Consider the following 24614-nt stretch of genomic DNA (forward strand, 5'->3'; position numbering starts at 1 on the left):
AGTGATAATGTGCTGTAATCTCTTTGGTAATATTTTATTTATAATGTTTGTATCAATATTTATTAGAAAAATTGGTCTATAATTTTATTTTTGACTCTTTCTGGTTTAGTAATCAGCACTATATTGGTGCCATAAAAGGAATTTGGCAGAACTCCACCTATTTTTTTCAAATAGTTTGAATAGAATTGAATCAATTATTCTTTAAATGTTTGATAGAATTCACTTGTGAATCCATCTGACTCTGGAGAATTTTTCTTAAGGAGTTCATTGATGGCTTATTCAATTTCTTTCTCAATTTCTTTTTTTTTTTTTTTTTTTTGCAAGGCAATGGATTAAGTGGCTTGCCCAAGGCCACAGCTAGGTAATTATTAAATGTCTGAGGCCAGATTTGAACTCAGGTACTCCTGACTCCAGGGCTGGTGCTCTATCCACTGCACCACCTAGCCACCCCCTTCAATTTCTTTTTTTCTGAAAATAAAAAGGTTATTTAAGTGTTTAATTTCCTCTTCTATCAATTGCAAAAATTTATATTTTTTGTAAATATTTATCCATTTTATTTAGATTTCCAAATTTTTTGGCATATGGCTGGGCAAAACAACTGAATAATTTCTTCTTCATTGGTAAGTGAATTTATCTTTTTCATTTTTAATATTGGTAATTTGGTTTTCTTATTTCTTTTTTTAAAATCAATGTTTGTATATTTTATTGATTTTTCACAAAACAATTCTTAGTTTTATTTTGAGTTAAATAGTTGTCTTTCAATTTTATTAAGCTTTTCTTTAATTTTCAGAATTTCCACTATGATATATAATTGGGGTTTTAAAATTTATCCTTTCTCTAGCTTTTTATTGCATGCCCAATTCATTTGTCTCCTCTTTTTCTAATCTATTCGTGTAAACTTTTAGAAATATTAATTTTTCCTTATTAACTACTTTGGTAGTATCTAACAAATTTTGTTATCTTGTCTCCTTATTGTCATTTTTGATGAAATTTTTAGATATATCTATGATTTGTTATTTGATTCATTCATTCTTTAAAATTAGATTATTATTTAGTTTTAGTGTATCTTTCAGTGGCCCTTTCTTACATGTGATTTTTATTATACCATGATCTAAAAATGATGTTCTTAATATTTTTTCCATTTGCATTTGATTGTGAGATTTTTATACTCTAATACATGGTCAATTTTTGTATAGGTGCCATGTACCACTGAGAAAAACATATTCTCTTTTATACCTGTTTAGTTTTTTCCAGAGGTTTATCATATCTAATTTTTCTAACATTCTATTTACTTTCTTAATTTTCTTTTTCCTTTATTTGTTGTTAGATTTATCTAATTCTGCAAGAGGGTGATTGAAGTCCCCCACCAGTATAATTTTGCTTTTTGTATCTTCCTGTAACTCATTTGCTTCTTCTTTAAAAACTGGGATGCTATATCACTTGGTGCATAGGTATTTGTTATTGAAATGACTTTAATGTCTATGATAACTTTTAGGAAGATGTAGTTTAATAAGATCAATTTTTGCTTTTGCTTTGTTTGAGATAAGGATAGCCTTCCCTGCTTATTTAACTTTAGATGAATCTTAATGTATTCTGCTCCAGTCTTTTGCCTCTGGTATCCACTTCCATTTTACGGGATGGTTCATTCCTTTCACAATCACAGTTTTAATTATTAATTCTTTTTTATCCTCTATCCTAACTCTCCTCCATTTATACTTTTCTTTCTCCTTTCACCCCTTAACCTTCCACGATAGTGTTTTTCTTCTGAATACTGCCTCTTTCATTATGCCTCCTTTCTCTCAGAACTCCCTCCCTTTTCTTTCCCTTTTGTCCTTGAACTTTTCCCCCCTCCTTTCTTCTTCCTTCTAACAGTTGTTCTTTCTTTCCCTCCTTCCTTTTCCCTCCTAACACCTGAAGGGTAAGATAAATTTCTAAACCCAACAGAATGATTATTTCATCTTTGAGTCAAATCTTATGACAGTAAGATACAAGTAAATCTCACCCCTTCCCTTCTTCTTCTCTAATGTAATAAGGTCCCTGTGCCTCTTCATGTGATCTATTTTTTTCTTGCTAATTGATCATTTTATTAATTATACTAGCAAAAATGTATAAAAGAAATCAGTGATACTCTCAATTGTCAAAAATCCCTCTAAACTTATATGCCCTTAGAAGAGTAGATATTCCTTTTTAATTAATATTTTATTTTATTTTTTCTAATTACATGTTATGAAAGTTTTAACATATTCATTGGAATATATATTCATATTTTTAAGTTACATGATTTCCTTCCACCCTCCCTTCCCAGCCCCCTCCCCTCAATGGTGAACACTCAGGTGAATATTGTACATACATATTTATGTTTAACATGTTTACAGATTAGTCATTTTTGGTATGAGAAATTAGGATTAAGAAAGAAATTCATGAGATAGGAAAGAAATACATAAGAGAAATTTTTAAAAAGTGATGTTTATTCTGATTTTTTAGGATATCTTTTGTTTTGTTATATTTTGCTTTTCTTGCTCTTGCTGATGATAGCATTGTCCATAGCTGGCTTCCCAAGGATGTCCTAGCTCTCTGAACTGCTGAGAGAAGCTATATCCATCTAGGTTGTTAATGTGTACATTATTCTCTTGGTTCTTCTCCCTTCCCTCAGGATCAGTTCCTGTAATTCATTCCATGCTTCTCTAGAGTCTGACCATTCATGGTTTCTTATAGAACAATAATATTCCATAATATAAATATATCATAACTTGTTCAGCCATTTCCCAATTGATGGGCATCCCCTCAATTTCCAATTCTTTGACACTCCAAAAAGCTGTGATGAATATTTTGGAACATGTGGGACTTTCTCCATTTCTAAAATTTCTTCTGGATATAGGCCTAATAATGGAATCGCTAGATCAAAGTGTATGATATATTTTATTTCTCTTTGGGCATAGTTCCATATTGCTCTCTAGAATAGCTGGATCAGTTCACAACTCCACCTACAATACATTAATGTTCAGGTCCTCTCACAACCTCTCTAACATTGAACAATTTCCCTTTTTGTCATCTTAATCTGATAGGTATGAGGTGGACCTCCTAGTTGTTTTAATTTGCATTTCTCTAATCAGTAATGATTTGTAACATTTTTTCATCTGATCATAAAGTTGTAATTTCTTCATTTGAAGACTGTTCATGTCCTTTGATCATTTATCAATTGATTATTTATTAATTTATCAATTTGATCATTTATAATTTGTACCCTTATAAATTTGATATAATTCTCTGTATATTTTAGAAATGAAACCTTTATCAAAACTCCTAACTGTGAAAATTGTTTCCCAGCTTTCTGTTTTCTATCTAATTTTTGCAGCATTGGTTTTATTAGTTCAAAACCTTTTTAATTTACTATAGTCAAAATCATCCATTTAGGTATTTATAATGTACTTTATTTCTTGTTTGGTCATACATTTCTCCCCTTTCCTTAGATCTGACAGAGTATTTATTAGTCTGTTAATTTATTCATGGTGTTGCACTTTATGTCTAAATCCTGTACCCATTTTGACCTTATTTTATCATAGGTTGTGAGATGTGGGTCTATGCCTGATGTTTTGCCATAATATTTGCCATAATATTTTCAAGTTTTCCCAACAATTTTTGTTGAATAGTCAATTCTAATTCCAGAAGCAAGTTTTTGGGTTTGTCAAACAGTAGATTACTACAGACAGTTACTACTGTTTCTTTTGAACCTATCTTAATTCACTGATCCACTACTTTATTTTTTAACTACTACAAGGTAGTTTTGATGACTGCCAATTTATCATTTAATTTAGATTTGGTACAGTTAGGTCACTTTCCTTTACTTTTTTCCCATCAATTTCCTTGATATTTTTGACTTTTTGTTACTCCAGATGAATTTTGCTACTATTTTTTTCTAGCTGAATAAAATGGTTATTTGGTAGTTTGATTGGTATGGTAATTTGGGTATAATTATCATTTTTATTATATTTGCTTGACCTAACCATGAGTAATTGTTATTTTTCCAATTGTTTAGATCCGACTTTATTTGGGTGAGAAGTACTTTGTAATTTTCTTCAAATAGTTTTTGAGTTTGCATTGGGAGGTAGATTCCCAAGGATTTAATGCTGTCTCAGTTACTTTAAATGGAATTTCTCTTTCTATCTTGCTCTTGGGCTTTTGTTGTTCGTATATAGAAATTCTCATGATTTAATTTTATATCATACTATTTTGCAGAATTTGTTAATTGTTTCAAGGAGATTTCTCCTTAGATTATTTTTCTTGGGTTATCTAAGTATGTCATCATATGCTCTGCAAAAATTGAAAGCTTTGCTTCCTCATTGCTGATTCTGATTCCTTCCTATTTCTTCTCATTGCTAAAGCTAATATTTCTAATAGTGAATTTAATAATAATGTTGATAGTGGGCATCCTCATTTCACCCCTAATCTTATTGGAAATAGTGCTAGTTTTTCACCATTACATATAATATTTGTTGATGTTTTAGATAGATACTGCTTATTATTTTAAGGAAAACTCCCTTTATTCCTATACTTTCTACTGTTTTTAATAGGAAATGATGCATTTTAGCAAAGGCTTTTTTTAACATCAATTTACATAATCATATGATTTCTATTGCTTTTAGTCATTGAAATATTCAATTATTTTGGATATTTTCTAATATTGAAACTTCCTTCCCTGCATTGTTATCATCTTTTATCTGCATTGTTGATTTCTATAGCTCTTTTAGCTCTTTTTTGATCATCTTTATTATTTGAACTCTACTCCAGGGATAGGGAGTATAGTTCCAAGCTTTTCATGCTGGGACTGTGTTTGGATCCCTGGCTTGCTGGTGGCCAAGGTGTTGCCTTTTTAGTCCAAGTCTTTGTAGAGGTTTATTTTTCTTCTTTATGGCCAGGTTCTGTCTATGCCATTCCAGACAAGTCCTGTCTTTGGCCCCAATGATCCCAAGGTTCAGACTTTGTTTGGGGTTTTAACCTTCCCTGCTTACTTGCTATATAGCTGCCAGGGCCTATGCTGTTGTCAGGTTTTCAGGACCTGTATCTGGACTGCACTGTGGCTGGAAGCCTCCCACTGACTCCCCTGATCTTCTGCCTAGTTGGGCTTTACTTCTCCTTTTCTCCAAAGAGACAGACCTTCACTGAAGATCCTCCATAAAGTCTACCATTGAAAACTTCTTTAGTCTTGTTTTTTTCATTGGAGCTGGGATTATAGCTTTAATGTCTGGGCAAAGGCTTCATTTAGTTTTGTGGAGGAAAACGCTCTGGGAGCATGCTAGCTTCATGCCACTGCAATCTTAGTTTCACTCTGGAAATCTCCATGTGATCTAATTACCTTATTCTGCCCCCCGTTCCTCTGGCTTCATTATGATTCCCTTTTAAAAAAAAGATATTTAAGGCAATGGGGTTAAGTGACTTGCCCAAGGTCACACAGCTAGATAATAGTAAGTGTCTGAGATTGGATTTATACTCAGGTCCTCCTGACTCCAGGGCTAGTGCTCTATTCATTGTGCCACCTAGCTACCCCATGATATCTTTAAATAAAAAGGTTTAATTTTTTTTAAATTGCCTCAACAAAATCAATTTATGTTCATACCTTCAGCCTTAGTATATTCCCTTTAATAGAGTTATAATTCTCAAGAATTATGAGAATCTTCCTCTGATGTAGAGATGTAACCAGTTTAATCTTATTGAATAACCATCTTTTTCTTTTACCCTGTTTAACTTTTTTATGTATGTTTTTGAGTTTTCTGTTTGGAGATCAAATTTTCTGTTGAACTGTGTTTTTTTTTTCCTTTTCAAGCAGATGATAGGGAGATTCTTTCAATGACTATTTCACCCCCGGTTCTAGGATATCAGGGCAGTTTTCCTTGATGATTTCTTGCAAAATGTTTTCCCTTATGGCTTTTAGGTAGTCCAATAAATCTTAAATTATCTCTCCTGGAGTTATTTTTCCAGGTGGGCTGTTTTACCAATTAATTTTTTTTTACATTTTCTTCTATTTTTTCATTTTTTAACTTTTGCTTTCCTGATTCTTGATGTCAAGTTATCACCTCCATTTGCCCCCACCCATTCTTCAAGGAATTATTTTCTTCACTTAACTTTGCATCTTCTTTTTCTTTTGATCAATTTTATTTTAAAGGAAATTAATCTTTTTTTCATTTGGTTTATAATTTGTCAAACCATATTTTTAACAGGATTTGTTTTCTTTGGTCAACTTTTGTGCTTCCTTTTATTAAATGTTGAATTTCTCTTGCATTTCTTTTTCCAATTTTTCTACTTGAATTTTGAAATTCTTTTTGAGCTCTTCCAAGATATCTTTTTGGACTGGAGACCAATTCATATTCTCCTCTGAAGTTTTACATGTAATGTTTTTTTCTGCCATCTTCTTTTGGGATGGTGTTTTGGCAGTCCTTATTTCCAAGGTAAATTTCTATAGACCCTGCTTTTTTTCTGACTTTCTTATTCATTTTGAGTTTTGTTGTTGGATAATAACCCAAGGTTCTTCTGTTGAGGAGGGAGTCACTTGCAGGCCTTTGGAGTTACTGGCCAGGGCCTATCCACCTTGGGAACTCCAAGGCAGTTACTCGGTGGGCTGTCCACATTGGAAAAACTAACAGATTTCTTTCTGGGCTGGACCATCTAATCTAGTCACAGTGGCTGAATAGGGGGTCTTAGGTTAGGTGCATTGGAGTTCTCCCAGCTGACCTGTTATGCCATCCACCTGCTGAGTTTGGAATTCAAGAGGGTCCTTTAGCTGAGAATCTCCAGTTGATTCCCACCTTGCCTGCCCAAACACTGGTTTTCCTGTTCCCTATTCACCCAAACCAGACCTTGATGAAAGATGTTCCACTCTTTTCTTTTGTGGATTGTGTCACACCAAAATTTGTTAACAGACTTGATTAATGTTGTTTCTGAGGGAAACCCAGGAGAGCTTAAGAAAGTTCCTGGCTTCTCTCTGCCACCTTAATTCCCTCCCCTCCACTCCCAAAATTTTCAGGAGACTTTTTTCTAAAGAAGTGAAATATTGGAAAAAGAAATGCAAGAGAAATTACTGCACTTTCCATTATTACGTGGGGAAGCTCAGTGGTACGGTGGATAGAGTGAAGAGACAGGAAGACTCTGAGTGACTTCCTTAATTTCTCATCCTCAATTTGCTATATGTAGCAGGGTCCTGATTTTTTTTTTTGCCCCAGGACCATTTCTGAAGTTCTTTGTTACGTTCTTGATTGTCCTTTCTTCTGGAAGTGAACTATGATATCAAGAAGGTTATATCGTGATTTACAAGTTAATTGGTCTTAAATGAGGCAAGGCTGTATAAACTAACCAACCTCATTCTTTTTTTTCTGAACCATCTGGGTCCAGTGACAAGGTATAAATCAGGTTTATATTAGATATAATATATCTATCTATATATATCTAATATATAATATAGCTAATTAAAAAAGATAATTAGAGGTGGCCCTGAATGCAGCAGAATACTTTGGCCATCTTAAGCTAAGACCTTTTCTAGGGTTCAGTTTGTCTGAGGCAATCAATGCCTATTTGGTGATTAAGGCTAGGTAAGAAAGGAGACAAAAAACAGCCTCTTTTACAGAGTCAAAAAAATAATTTTGGAGGGAAAACATTTAGGCCAAAATAGAAGCAACTGTTACTTACATTCATGTAATGGGAGGGCATTTAAATAATTAGATAATGGAAGCTGATCTGCTAGTTCTAGTAAAGTACTAGCAACCGGAGACTAGAAAAGCTATCACTCAGAATATTTGATTTGAAATTAGTCTTGAGGGGCTTTAACAACCAAAGCATGAAGGACAGTTGGGGCAAAGATGCAGAGATGGCAACTGGAGAGGGATATCTGACAAGTTGCAAGTAGGTCAACTAGATGGATTGTAAGTTGTTATGGGCGTCAGTAAAAAATAAGAAGTCAGGCAAGTTTAGAAGGCTTCAGGCTATTAAAAAAATCTTTAGTAAAAGGTGATTTGGGGGCCAATTATTGTACTTTGTTATTCATTTTTGAAGAGTTTCAATTATGAGTGAATTAGTTATAATTGTGTAGAAATGCACAAAGTCACTAGCCTTACTCTTGCAGAACTGGAAGAAATTCATAGGCAAAACAAAAATCAGGATGATTGGCAATGACCCTAGATGCAATGGATGACCTTGGCAGCTTGAATTTCTGACCAAACCTTAAACACGCCACAAAGTCTGCTTAGGCTGCCTTTCTGGCCATTTGAGGAAATTGTTCTCATCAGTCCATTCCACATGCTTGGGGATAAAAACCCCCACCCCCCAACTCAATGCAGGGCTTGAGTCTTGCTTACCAAAAGGATAAAAAAGCATATTCGGTACAACTTCAATAGCAGACAGAATATCAGGCATTATGTGTTTTATTTCACAATCACGCAGTTTTTATTTCTTATGTTAGATCACTGTTTTTAAGTGCCTTTCAATCTATATAATTTGAGAATAAATAAATTAGATATAAAACATTGTTCTTAAATTTTTATTAATATTAAATCTGGGTAGTCATAGACAAACATTTTTTTGTCTAGGATGATTTTTTTGACCTAACACAGTACAGATGATTCTCCATTTGTTGTGGGATTTGTATTTGTGGTATATTCATGCAATTTGTCAATTGTTATTTTATGCAGGAAAGAGGTGAGATTCTGGTGCATAATTCTTACAACTTGATTGTGCTGTGAGAGAGGAGTTGAAACCACCCCACTCTATTTTGTTCTTAATGTCTTAACCTGGTGAAAATAAGCCTCAGTCAATCAAGTAATTACTTACTAGCCTTAAACTTATCATTCTCCCAGGTTACTAACTATCTCTAAATTGCCAGAGTTGTTGCCTGTAGTTTTGGTCAGTTCTCCCTATATCGTTATTGGGGAGGAGAATTTTGCAAAAAGGTCCTGAAGTATTTTACATATCATCTTTCCATAGGTGTGCCCTAGCAACATTCAGCCTTTTCTCCAAAATGAGTTGGACACTAATTCACTATGCTGAAGAGGAATCAATTTCTCAAACACCCTTTGAATTTGAAAGACTTTCTAACTACTTGGAGATGGAAGTCAACTGATTTCCACATATTCTCTCTAAGCTTGATTCATTTTCTCCTGTGTTTTCATGTGTGAAATTATGTCATAGTCTTGGAGGAATGATGTTTTGTATTAACTATTCATACAAAAGTTAATGTTCCAGTGACATTATAGGACCACAAAATCTTCAGGGAGTATTCCTAAGAACCCTGAGGGGAGATGTAACTTTTCTCTTGAACCTGAGACTTTTAAGAATTAGATTTGAGATAAAAACTCCCCGAGCTTATATAGACTATAATGCTTTCCTAGAATATGCATACATGCACTCACACACAATTTTTTGTTCACTTTTTTGCAATTTACAATGATAATTGCATAATTATCCATTGTCTATTATTCATTCATATTTAATGCTCTCTGAACTGTTAGCTTTATTATTCCCTCAACTACCAATTGTTCTTTGTATTTTAACTGCCCTTTTGTTTTCTCTCATGTGTTAGCTATTTTTGCCCATGTTTTATCTCCCTTATTAGACCACAGACTCATGAAAGTGTAACTATAAGCTATTTGTCCCTTTATTTCCCACAGTACTAACTAGGAATGGTTGAGGCTCCCAACAAATATTTGTTCAATGTTTCCTGAGGCTTAGAAAGAAAACCTCTTTATGACCTGGATTGATGGACTGAAACTTGAAGGTAGGGTTTACATGTGTGAGCAAGTAGCCCATGTTGGGCATTTAAGAATGACTAAGGAGACTTCCTAGGGAGGCATTACCCAGTATAACTCTAGAATTTATTATATTGAAATGTTTAAGAATACCTTAAAAGAAATTTTGTCTTGCCCTGGAATTAATGGAATAGCCAGGAGATAATGATTGCCTTTAATCATCATCATTGACATTGGTGCAGCATTTTAAAGGTTGCTACACTGATTACATAGAGGATCTCATTTGACTCAACCCTTTGAAGTAGATGTAATAGCTAATATTATTTACAGACAGTGAAACTGAGGTATAGAGAGTTTAGTGCAACTTGACTGTAGTCACACAACCAGTGAGTATTGAGGTCAGGCAGTATTAAAAAAATGCTGGGTTCTGATTCATTTACTACTTCTATGATCCTGGGTAAATAACTCTCTTCTCATTTTTCTTACCTATAAAATGGAAGATTGGATTATATGACCATTCAGCTGAAAATCTGTGATTCTATGACTCCAGGTCCAGAAGTTTGTGCCAGGCTACCTCTAGGTTCATGCATCCTCTGGTTATGCAAACTACAACTTCTTAATGATATTCTAGTTTAAGAAGTTTAAAAAATTTCTGCGGAGAAAAAAATCAGGAAACTGTTGGCCAATCTTTTTGATAGCAAGTCCTTTTAATCATACCTGTCCTCTTTCTTGAAAAATAAAGCACAGTTGGGCTCATACTTAAAGTCTTTCTATCATGATAGTGCCTCCCAGACTGTATGTTTTGTTGATGTGTATATTTGAACCATCTCTACATTAAAACGAGTCATAGACATCAAAATGAAGCTTTAGAGGAGGCAGGTAAAATTATTCAATATCACACTTAATGAACACAGTTACAGTGTTCTTTTAGATGTCTCTCTTCCTTTGAATTCAACCTTTTTTCTTCTTTGCTTTGGATCTTTCAGGTAATTTTTAGTTTATAAAATTACATTACCATTCCTGCTCCAAAAATTATTTTGCATGTGAATTTTTTTGAAATTCCAATAGACACACATAAAATCTGTGTATCTTCTTTTTCACTAAAGCATCACTTTACTAAGAAATGTTAACATGATTTGTTAAATTCATTCTCCCTTTCCTCATTACTACTTTACTTGTATGTGCATAAATTATACCTTCTATTTTTGGTTTCACTATTTCAATAAATCAATCATTTCTATTTATGAAGAGCTCGTCATTTCTCTGAGCCTTTAGCTATCATTTTAGCTCATCATTTATCTCTCAACATTTGTCAAAATAATTGGAGGTGTTTAATAAGTATGCAAGACAATTATCTTAATTCCATATGCTACATATTATTATGACCAGTTGATATACTTCAGAACCAGGCTTTCTCAGTTTTTTCTTTCTTCCTTATTAACAACTTCCAAATGTTGAGAACTACAGTTTTGCTGCTAAAGAATGCAAATCCTTTTCCCTCTCTCACTTATGGGACTGGGGAATGAATCTGTATTTCATTCCATTTCACTAGAATAGGCAACAAAAACTCCCTCTACCAATACAGGTCAGTACCTTCTCTGAAACTTTTTTTGCTTTAGTGGCTGGATCACTAAGAAGCATCTTGTTTAGTGTCATAAAATAGTATGTGTCAAAGGTAGGTAAGATCTGAAACTGAGTCTAGTATTTCTAGGCGCTATAAGGACTTGTCCTTCTTTTACTTGCTCTCTCTTCACTATGCAATATTGCTCCTGAACCTATGCTGCCTTGAAAAACCTTTTCTTTTAAAATTCTTTCACTTTAATTACTTTTCTAAATGGACTAATTTTGATAATAGGAGAGAAAATATAACTGGGAAATATATATTATATATATGAATGCATGTATATGTATATATATATGTGTGTGTGTGTATGCATATATACACATACACATGTCTATTTCTTCCTGTTATATCAGCTGAATTATTTGATCTGATTCTCTTCCTTCCTTCCAAATAAATATATTTGCCCCCAGTCTATACAAAAACACAAATTAAATATCTTGGTGAGATTCATAGAGCAGCATCTTTTTGCTATACATTAACTCATGTGACAAGTTGTATTAGCTAAGTGTATAGATATTTTATACACCAAAACTATGTACCTACCCTTGCCTCATAACTATCTAATAAACCAACTACCTGGATCTTGGAAAAGCTTCAATTTTTGTCCATCTAAGGCTACTTTGATTATATGCAACTGTTCCTCCTGCCTACTGAGACTGAGATAGCAACAGGTCCATTTAATTCTAGCTCTAGGTTCTATAAAGGTATGGCCATAAATACACTCAAAATTATTAAAATAGGAAAAAAGAATTAGCTCCCAATCACATTTCCCACTTTTGGTTTCTCTCTTCATTTGTTACCGACTTTATTCCAAAGACTTAAATAGTTTATGTTTATTAATAGCTATGTGATTTATTAAACTATAGTGAGAGATAAACTAGTTTATCCACTCTAGAGAATAAATTAGAACTCTGTCCAAAGGATTAGGAAATTGTGTATACTTTTTGATCCAGTAATGCACTACTAGATCTGTTTCCCAAAGAGAGATCAAAGAAAAAGGGGAAGGAATTATAATGTACAAAAATATTTATAACACCTATCTCTGTGGTGGCAAAAACTTAGAAATTGTGGGGATGCCAATTTTTTAAGGAATGGTTGAACAAATTGTAGAAATTATGATGGAATAGTATTGTGCTATAAGTCACGATGAGAAGGTTGTATTCAGAAAAAGCCTGGGAAGACTTATATGAACTGATACATAGTGAAGTGAGTAGAACCATGGGAATATTGAATTAACAATATTGTAATAATGCTCAATTATGAAAAACTAAGCTCTTCTGATCAATTTAGTGAATCATGACAATTCCTAAAGCCTTGATAAAAATTATGCAGAAATTGATAAATTCTGAATGTAGATTGAAACATACTTTTTTCCTTATTTATTTTACTTGATTTCCCCTGCCTCACAACATAACTAATATGAAAATATGTTTTGCATGACTTCACATAAATAATGGGTATATATAGTTTGCCTTCTCAATGGGTAGGAGAAAGATGGAAAAGAAGACTTTGGCACTAAAAATGAATGTTTAGAAAAATAAAAACAAAATGTATGAACTTGAGGAAATGGACTGATCATCAAAATTGATATAGGATCAATAAAATTGTAGATATAGAGAACTGAGTCAAATTTCTAAGAATTCAAGTCATTCTCTTAAGAATCATAACACTGGAATAGGTAGTTTTCAGAGGAAGAAATTAATGCTATTTACAGTCATGTAAAAAAAAAAAGTTCTAATCACTATTGAAATTCAAATAAAGCCCTCAAATACCACCTCCTACCACCTCATAAAATGATAATGTTGGAAGGGATTCTAATGCTAGATTTGTGAATTGAGCCAAACATTGTGGAAAGCAATTTGGAACTATGTCCAACGGGCTATAATACTGCGTATAACCTCTGATCCAACATAACCTTATGATCTCAAAGATATCATAAAAAAGGGGAAAGAATGCATACAACATATAATATATATATATATACATATATATATATATATATATATATATATATATATATATATATATATATATATATATAAAATCAGCTCTTTTTGTTGTGGGAAAACCTGGAAGTTTAGGGGATATCAATCAATTGGGGAATGGTTTAATAAATTATGATATATGAATGTGATGGAATACTAATATTCTATAGGGGAATTATGAGCAGGCAGATTTTGGAAAAAAACTTGTAAACACTTACTTTAAGTTAAAGTTAAAATGAAGTGAGGAGAACCAGAAGAATAATGTATATGGCAACAGTACATTGTGTGATGATCAACTATTATAAACATTTCTTCTCAGCAATAAAATTACCAAAGACATTTTCAAAAGCCTTGAGATGAAAAATACTTTCCACATTTGGTCTGAAAGCAGACCAAAACATAGTGTTTTCACTTTTTCAAATTTCTTTTTTTACCTTTTTTCTTCTCCTATTTTTTTCCCTTTTGTTCTGATTCTTCTTTCACAACATACCTAACATGGAAATATGTTTAACATGGTTGTCCTTATATAACCTATATCAGGTAATTTGCTGTCTGGGGGTGGCAAGGGAAGGAGAGATAAAAATGTGGAACTCAAAATCTTACGAAAATGAATGTTTAAATTTATCTTTGTATCTAATTGGAAAAAATATTTGTCAAAAAAAAGAAAAATAGAACAAAATTTTATTTTTTGACAAAAAATTGCAACCCTACAGAAGACAGCAAGATAAATATAATATAGTAGCCTAGGAAAAACAGTACTCTAGATAAGCTTTTTAAAAGCAAATAGTAACAAATTTAATAGCAAATAGTAATGGAATTCCATGAATCAGTAACTCTCCATCTCCATACTTTCTTGTAGCCAAGTATATGGGGGTGGGGGATAGAATGCAAGGTTGTTTCATAACCCCTCTGAACAATGGGTTAGGAGTGAGGAGGATTGTTGAAGCAGACAAAACCAAGCAGTCATTCTTAATTGCAGAAGGCAGCAGCCAGTCTGGACCCATCTGCTCTAGATCTAGTTCCCACATAATGCTTGATCTTTTTGTTCTAGAAACTAATTTGATGGCTCTAACTCTCAAATTAACTGTCCTTCATCTTTTTTCTTTTCTTTTTTTCTTGCTTAGCAACAAAAAAAAAACTGCAAGGGAGTAGGCAGTCAATATCTTTCCTTGCTGAGTTTTGGCTATTTGGAAGGAATAAAGGAAATTCAGATAGGGACATTTAGATGCTTCACTTGGAATGACTGATCAAACATCTTTCTTTGATTGTGGGTGGTTTTCCAAGAATTATGAGGCATATCTTCAATTATTTTTTCCTATGGCATAGTGTCTATTTCTCTATGGGATATAGTTTGGAGTATTGGTAGATAGAGCCATGTAGCAATTTTTCTCTCTATTGTTATTCCCTCTCCATTTTTTTTTGTAAAACTCCATACAAGTTTATGAGTAAGGAGTGCTAGTCTTTTGTTTGTTTGTTTTTGAACTGACCTTATGGTGATTTACCTACCTTTTTTGGGTAGGTAAGTAAACTTAAGTGCAACTTAAGTAAAGTGTAAATCTTTCCTGACTCAGGTAACCAAGGTGCCCTGTCCTATACATGGTTCCAGTATGATCCTTATACCTTAATTCTATAAGGAATCTGACAATTTTTTATCAGATTCCCTGATATAACATGGATAATTATGTACTTACTTTGCCAATTAAAACAGCAGTGCAATGGTATGTAATGTATTTAACTCCAGAATGTTTTTTTTTTCCTTTAGGCATTACAAGATTTGGCTTATCTTTAATCTCATTTTTAATGTCAAGTCAATACTGTATAAGTCTAGATATAAAATTAGAATTTCATATCATCAGACACTGAAATCTAACTTAATGACAAAAGTTGAAATAATAAATTGAACTGTCTACATGAGGTCTTTGTTCTTTCCTTGAACCAGTAGCATAACTTAATTGTATTCCACTTAAAAATGGAATTCATTTACTAAAGCAATTTAATCATCAGATATTCTGGAGAAGTATCAAATAGTTAAACAGTGATTTAAAAATAATCATTTTGTAACAATATCATGATTTCTGTTTCCTTCAAATAGGAAACAGATTATTTCAAAAATCACAATTTACCATACTTTTGTGGACATGAAAATAGTAAGTGGAAATAAAAACACAGTATCATTTAGATTCCCAGGAATTATATTTTGACTATAATTTTACACTTTAGAATGATAAAATATTCATATTATAAGATTGGGTTGATTTGAAATCTTTGTAGTACTGGACATTCAGGGCTTTCAGGTTCACATGTAATTTCATATCTTATAGAAAAGTCTAAATAGAAGTGGTAGGAAAATGTGGTTTTTAAAATATATGTATATAATATCCGAAATAATGTTTGACACAGTAGATGGAGAGGCAGACTCTTAGTCAAGAAAAACTGGGTCCAAGTCTTTTCTCTAACACATGCTTGTTGTGTGACTCTGGGCATATCACTTGTTCTTTCAGTGAAGTCTAGATCAGAGCAATTGAATAAGCATTCATATAAAGTACCCTCTATAAAGGAATCAGGTTAAAATGTAATGGAAATGTTTAACAAAATAAGGGAAAGTATTCTACAAGAGGGACAGCTAGGTAATGCAGTGGATAGAGCACAGGCCCTGGAATCAGGACCTGAGATCAAATCTGACCTTAGAAACTTAATAATTACTTACCTCTGTGAGCAAGTCACTTAACCCCATTGCCTTGCAAAAAGTATTATACAAGATAGAAAATGTGAATTTGTAGTTTTCTAAATAAATTTACAGCTTGCTGGGATCTGTTTTTATTTGAGCTTGTATATAACTGTTCTAGATGATTCTCTCAAGATGAAAAGATGCTGACATAGTGATAGACTAAGTTTCCTTATTTTGAGGTGTCCACAAATGAATGAATGAATGATTGAAGGAATAAAGAAATATTGTTTACCCTGTGCAAACATTGCACTGGAGATATAAATAGAAATTATTATAAGGAAATGTAAACAGAAATTCAAGACAGTCCCTCCTCTCAAGGATCTCAAATAGAGGACATAGTACATATTGTTTTCAGCTTCATATATTATAGAAAAGTCTAATAGTCCTTACGTTATCCAAGCAGATAGTCTAGTTAGTGCCATTTCTATTATTAAAAATATAGGATACTGATATTGAACTATTTTAGGGTGACAAAACTTTTAGCGATAAGCACTTTTTTTTAAGGTTTTTTGCAAGGCAAATGGGGTTAAGTGGCTTGCCCAAGGCCACACAGCTAGGTAATTATTAAGTGTCTTAGACCGGATTTGAACCCAGGTACTCTTGATTCCAAGGCTAGTGCTTTATCCACTACACCACCTAGGTGTCCAAGCACTTTCTTTTTTTCAGAGTCTATGGTAGCTATAGTTGCTGATAATTCAGAATTCAGCATTTGAAGAAGTGGATAACATCCAAAGATTTCTCCCTTGATTTCAGAGACAAACCCAGAAGCAAAGGTGGGGATTATCTGAGTAAGAAGATTATATATTTCCATGGGATTTCCAAACAATGATAGCAATTGATGAGTAGTTGTTTCTGTTGGTGTTGGAGGAGAATAGTGAACCTCTTTACCTCAAAGGTTTTTCCTCCATGGGGAGTGTGAGAGCTGATATGGAAGTGAAGCTAGTGATTTGGGGGTTTCAGCTATTCTCAAGCTTCTTAGGTACGAAGTCCTAGGCTTTTCCCATCTAGGTCTGAGGGGAGATAGTGGCCAAAATATTACTGGTAATTTTATCATCTTGTTGCATTTCACCCAGCCTCTCTCCCTCAAGATGGCTTGGTGATCCACTCAGACAAATTGTATTGGGGAGAAGAGAGACTTGGTGAACTAGGGAAGGTATATGATTATATGTTTTGGTTTAACTTTTTATTGAGAATGAAATTATACTAATTTACCAATGAGAACACAGGAACATTCTCTATCCCTATTAGAAGTAATATCAGAAGTATCTTACAAAAGGAAACTTGACATAGGGGATGCAATGCGAGCCTCAAATTTAGGAAAAACTAGTTTCAACTCTTACAGCTAATGAATTGGCATTGTTATACTGAGCAAGTTGTTTAATTCTCAGAAAATTCTTTAAGACTCTAAGGTGTAGAATAATTGTTGATAGGGTTTGGAAAGGAAAATTTCCTCATTGGCAGGACCCTAATCATATAACCACCCCATCTCATCCTCTCTGCATAGTTGTACTTGTGGAATTTTCCAATAGCTGAGAATGTATTTATAATAATGCTGGGTAGTATTTATATAGGACTTTATATTTTGTGAAATCATTTACTAATATCATCTCATTTGATCTTAGCAACAACCTTGAGTTATAGGTTTTATTATTCTCCCCATTTTACAGATTAGGAAAATGAGATAAACAGAAAGTAACTGAATTGGCAAGGGTTGTACAATTACCAGTGTCTGAGCTTGGATTTGCAACTTGGGTTGTAATCTGACTCCAAGACAAGTACTATACCACATAGGTGTCTGTTGGAGGAAGAAGGGAGAGTCAAGGATTATCCCATTTTTGTGAACTCAAAAGATTCTATGAGTGTTGTTATCTTATGCAGAAATAATTCATTCTATGAAGTAAATTTTAGAAGAAAATTGATGACCTCAATTTTGAACATGGTGGACTTTTGGACATGGATGTGACTTGCATCCATATATAATTGTCCTGTTAGGGTGAGTTTAGAACTCAAAAGAGAAGTCAGAACTAGTAATAATTGTTTTGTGAGTCATCTAGAGAGAGATGTGGTATCTGAAGCTATACGAATGTATTTGCTAAGAGAAAAATTGTAGAGAAAGGAATACCTTTGGTTAATATCAGAAAGAAGACAGGGAGTCTTTGTAGGAAGGAAAAAGAGCAAGATAAAATCAACAATATTTGGTAACTCCCAAGTCAAGGAAAAAGAGGAAGTACTCTATAGCAAGAAATGGACTTATTGATCAGAAATTTGTTACTGTTGAAATAGCAATAATAGGAGATAGTTGAAGTAAAATCCATATTGAAGGAGATTAAGGAAACCATACAAAGGAAGCTTATTAAATAGGAGTATCTGTGAAAAAGAGGTATAGGATAGCAGTTGGATGCTTTAAAAGACTGAAGAATAAAACCTTTTTTAGCCTTGGGTGGGGGTGGGGGTGTACTAGAGTGTGAGCTCTCTCTGCACATATATTTGTAATCAGGTAATTGAACCATTTCTAGGCTATACTCTCTATAAGCCACGAAAAAGGGAAAACAATGTAGTGTTCTAAGTCTTGAAACCTTATTGACCAGTCACCCAATTACCTATGAGCTCAACAATCACAGATTATTAACATCATATTCTCCTTCACCTATATTATATTCCTTTAAAATCTACTCTTCTATGACCTCTCAGAGTCAAGGCAAGTACACAAATAATTCATTTCTCTTGCAAAAACATGATCTTGAAAAATATGAACATAGTGAGTTTCACATGGTATTTCCCTTTTTATACTGTCCTGTGAACATAGAGGTTCAACATTTGTAGATGTGGTTTGTTTAACAGACTATCAATTTGAGTACTTCATTCCTTGTTTCCCCTGTTATGTTAATAAAATGGATATTCAGTTTTCAATACTGGAAGAGCAGATGGTGACTTGGTATTTTAACAGTGACAGGAGGAGTATTAATGTTGGCAATAGACTCTAGGAAACAAGGGAAATAGATATAAGTTCAGTCTAATTTATTGAAATGTCAGACTCTTTTTTTTATTCTTAATGAGCAAAGGAGTCCACATGACCCAGTGCATCAATAACTAATAATGCACATTTTATGTAACTTGAAACTTTTATGCTAGATAAATATTTTAAATTTTTGTTTATTTATGATGCCCACAAATCCTAGTGTTTACTTTGTAAAGTTGAGACTGTGTGCCAAATAAGGGGGAAATGTTTTCCTCTACAAACTGCTCATCTTAACCATGATTTGAATTTTGCTGCAATATTCTACTTCATTTTGTTCAAAACCATTGAGACACAGAATATACAAGACTGAACTCACGGAGAGGTTCTGTACAATTTAGTATTTTCCTAAACTGTCTTGTAATTTAGTGAAATGTAAATCATTTTCTCTACATCTTTTCTCATTCAGTCAGGAGAGGTTTTTATTTTTATATTTTTTTTAGGTTTTTGCAAGGCAAATGGAGTTAAGTAGCTTGCCCAAGGCCACGCAGCTAGGTAATTATTAAATGTCTGAGACCGGATTTGAACTCAGGTACTCCTGACTCCAGGGCCGGTGCTTTATCCGCTGCACCCCCTAGCCACCCCAGGAGAGATTTTTAAAAAAAGAAATTGAGTATTGAGATCTTGAGAGTATGCTCTTAATCTGTTTAATGTAATAGTAGTATGGCATTTTAGGAGAAATATCAACTTAAAGAGAATATATATACAGGAAGAAAATAATAACCATCATCATCATCATCTTCATCATTTTTACTTGTAGTGAATACTAATTTCTAATAATAATCATAAAGGTAGCTAATATTTACATATTGCCTACTATATTCCAAGCACTTTACAAAGATTTGTTTCTTGGATCCTCACAATAACTCTGAAAAGTTAGTGTTGTCATTATCCCCATTTTGTTGTGGAAACTGAGGGATACTGAGTGTAGGTGACTTTCTTGAATGAGACAAGTAATACGTATATGACATTATATTTGAACTCAGGGCATCCTGACTAGTTCTATCTACTGCAGTAAATTCTAGATTTAAATAACAGTCCTCTTAGTTACCTTTATGTGACCTAAGGCAATTCATGGTTGCTTAGCCTCAGATTCCATATGTATGGCATGTGCTATCTGTTTCCTACTTTTGCATTTCTTGTGATTTTTCATCCTGACTTGTCCCACTGAACCAAATGCAGATTTAGAGATGGAATTGATAAATTCCTTTCAAATGAACATTTCTGTTCATGCTTTTTTTTCTTTCCTCTTCTTCACCAATAACATTATCCTGTTCTTGGTCATTATCTTTAATATTGGTTCTGATGTTACAATAATCTTAGTTTCTCTTCTATAACAATAGATCATATTTATGTACCACTTTCAGTTCCCACAAAACCTTCCTCCATACAGTCTTATGAGGTAGATAATAATGTGAAGATAAACATCCTCTTTATATAGATGAGGAATTACTATAATTTCATCTCCAAATAAGAACATCTGTTAGGACTTCTACAAGGAATCCTTCCATTTAGCATAAAATATATCATTTGGGAAATGTCTTATTAGAAAAGAAGCTGTTCTAGTTATGTTTCAAGAGGAAAAATTAACAACTGGATAGCCAGTTGTTGCACTGGTACCCACAGAGGATTGAAAGATGGAGAACAAGATTGATCTGACTCTGAAGGGAATTTAATGAAACAAATGGATAGAAATTGCCCAGGTTTAAGGTACTGCTGAAGGGAATATCCACATTAAGGAAAAGAGTTCCATTTAAGGAGGCAGCTAGGGCACAGTGGATAGAGCACAGGCCTTGGAGTTCAAATTCAGCCTCTGACACAAAATAATTACCTAGCTGTGTGACCTTGGGCAAGTCCTTAAGCCCCAATGCCTTAAATAAATAAAAAAAAATATTTTTACAAAATGCCATTTAAATTCTGAAGAATTTTGTGGTATAGCTTGCTCCCTGCCCTTCATTAGATTGTTAGGAAGTACTGTTCTTCTAAGTAATATTAAATTTACAGTGTATATGATCCATAAATATTTTTATTTGGATATGTTGTCTTCTTGAATAGAATGTAAGCTCCTTTAGGGCAGGACCTATTTAACTTTTCCCCCCTTTTTATACTGTAAATAACATAAGGCTAGGCTGATACTAGGTGCTTAATAAATATATACGTACACATTAACAGGTGTCTGTTGACTTGCATTAGAGCAGGTGGGATTTAAAAAGATATTTATCACCCTGGCTGGTTGTGCATAGGGATGTTTAGGGCAATTCTTTAAAAATGTAAGTGATTGGGGCAGCTAGGTGGCATAATGGATGGAATCAGGAGGACTTGAGTTCAAATTTGGCCTCAGACATTTAATAATTACCTAACTGTGTGACCTTGGGCAAGTCACTTAACCCAATTGCCTTGCAAAAACTGAGAAAATGGAAGTGATATCTGTATTTCATTATAGTTTGTGAATGGAAAGAGAAGTTAGACAGACTTTGGAGGTCTTTAACATTCACAATCCTTAATTGACTTATTTGCTTTAACAATGAGGGGCAATCACAGAATTGATTGTGGAACCAGAGGGGAGGGGATATTTTTCATAAAGGATTATATGTGACTGTATCCTGGGCAAGGTGTTTTTTAAATCAGAGAGAGTAATTGCTGTATAATGCTCATATGAATTGCAACTAGGTTAGTATTTTATTTTTCTATAATTCCCTGCCCTATAAATACTTCCAGTTTGCAAAAGATTCCTAACTGAATAATATTGAATAGATGCCTGTGCCATTGTTAGCATGTGTCTATTTGATAAGTATGGGCCTGCACTATCATCTTTATTTAAAGCTATATTATGGCAGCACTAAGGACCTTGACTAAAGCTAAGGATCTGTAAGAATTTCTATTTTGAATATGTTTCCAGGGATTATAACTAAGCTGTAAAAAAAAAAATGAATAGATAATTCAAAAGACTCCTTTTTGACACTTGCCAAGTCACAAACTCCCAGGGTAGAAGCAATATATCTTCAGGGACAAGAGTATGTCTTGGTTTGTTTGTATGCTTTGTGTAGTGTTTAAAAATATTAATAAATCCTAAGGGAGTTGAATAGTTAACTTTTCCCCCTGTGTTAAGTTCTGTTATTGATATAAGCCATCTTCTCTGGATAAATGCTCTTATTGCTAGAGTCCCTTCTCATCTTGATGCAATCTGTGCACAGAAAACATCTTATCTGGTATCTGATGACTTCTAGACTTTAACCATGATCACAGGCTAGTCCTTGAGATGTGCCCTGGGAATCTGGAACTATAAAGCCTAATACAATTGAAGAGCAACACTGGAACATTCTGATTTTGTCCCTTAACAATGCCTCATTATTTTTACACTTCATTAATATTCATCCAGATTCTGTAAATATTTCCTTTATGTTTCCAAACAAGTCCTTCAGTGCCACTTTTGCAAAACTTGTGATTTCAGGACACTCTGCCTGTATCCATGGTAGCAACTTGGTTACAGAAGGAAATATTAACACAGTGGATGCATGTATATCTAGAGTGTGCTGTTCTTTAGGAATATTTTCAGAACAACATTTCCACTTCAAGGTCTTCTGATTCCAATGGCATGAGTACTCCTTGCTCTGATTGGTATCGTTCTGTTCTTTTTTAGAAATACCGAGTTTGAAAAAAATCATTCTTGTCCAATTTCAATCAAATCATTCTGGCCAACTTCACCCAGATGAGCCTTCTAAACTCATAAAGACTCATATGAGAGGCATAACTCTGTTACTGGCAGAACCATAAATAGGGATTTTGAGATCTATGGTAAGTTCAGAATGAAAAGGGTGGCAGTGCAGTGGAGAGAAGTGTGTGTGTGTGTGTGTGTGTGTGTGTGTGTGTGTGTGTGTGTGTGTGTGTGAGAGAGAGAGAGAGAGAGACAGACAGACAGAGACAGAGACACAGAGACAGAGATAAAGACAAAGAGGGTATACTATTTTCAAACAAATGAAAGCATCAGAGCATTCTCTATAGAAGGCATCCTGCTATGGATCCACATGACATGGTATTTAATTATACAAATAAGCAATTGATAAGGGAATAAAAGGACTACATATCAAAATGTCTTATTAATTGGAAGTCTGTGTATCAGATTCTCAGTTAGCCTCTCCTTTTTTCTTCTTTGTTTCTTTTTTGTTTGCTTACTTGTCTATTTCTTCTCTCTGTGTCTCTCATTCCTCATTCTACAGGGAGGAATTTCTGCTCTGCTTTACACATCCCCAAATAAATTTATTGAAAGAGGTAAAATGATAATCCGGAGATGGGAGGAGTGCATCTCCTGAAGGGGTATACCCTAGTAACAAGTAACTGACTCCCAGGGTCAGCTGATGGAGGTGAGGATGTAGAGATGCAAAATCTAGGCCTGCCACTTCTATTTACATTTTTGTACAATGTGTTTTGGTAGATTAATCCTTAGACACCTAGGTTCATCTCCTGGGGAAATAAAAGGCAAAAAGACATTCCCTTTCTACATAGATAATACATTAAAATGGAAGAATCAGCATGTGTAAGTAGGTACATGTAAGATATCTATTTGTCTATGTATCTATCTATCTGCCATCATAGTGTATAGAAGATACTCTTTGAGGTGAAGGCTCTAGCTTGCTAGTAGAAGAGGAAGGAGACTGAGGAGCAGCCCTTAAAGAAAATAGACTTTGAGATTAGTCTTGAAAGAAGTCATGAAAATTAACAGACAGGGACTGGGAGGACAATAAGACTTTTGGGTACTTCCAAAATTCTATTGCAGTTTTTTTTTTTTTTTTTTAGGTTTTTGCAAGGCAAATGGGGTTAAGTGGCTTGCCCAAGGCCACACGGCTAGGTAATTATTAAGTGTCTGAGACCAGATTCGAACCCAGGTAACTCCTGACTCCAGGGCCAGTGCTTTATCCACTGCGCCACCTAGTTGCCCTCTACTGCAGTTTTAAGCAAATAAAGCTTATGAAATGAAAGCTAATACAATTTAAAATTGCAGTAAGATCTTGGAGCATCCTGTATTTGTATAGTTTATCTATAAAGTGCCTTTATCTTTGTGTTATCTATGCAATAACCCCATGAAATAAGCATGATAGAAATGATCATATCTGAAAAAAGGAGGAAATATAGTTTGAAAAATTGTGACTCTGATGAGAATTTATTATTCTTCAGTGATGAAGTGGAGATAGACTTTCTAAGTTTTCTAGAGATCTACATTTTCTAGAGATTTTCTATGTCACATATGACAATTTAGTAATAGGGACTTAGCTATAGCGTTGGAGATATTTCAATGGTACTTATGTTGCAAATAGAATTTCTTTTTATGCAATTTGAAGTAGATAACATACAGCCTTTCATATATACAGAAAACAGGAATAAACAAACAATAAATGCATTAAATTTCCTTGAACTTTGTCAAAGGCAAAAATACTGTTGTTCCCTGATATTAAAAATATGTTTATGGTTTTGCTGACCCTAAATAGGAAATATGGAAATATGATCAGCAAAAATGTTACTTTTAGTGTATAGGAAA

This window comes from Macrotis lagotis, chromosome 3, assembly GCF_037893015.1.
Source record: "Macrotis lagotis isolate mMagLag1 chromosome 3, bilby.v1.9.chrom.fasta, whole genome shotgun sequence".
In the NCBI taxonomy this organism is placed as follows: Eukaryota; Metazoa; Chordata; class Mammalia; order Peramelemorphia; family Peramelidae; genus Macrotis; species Macrotis lagotis.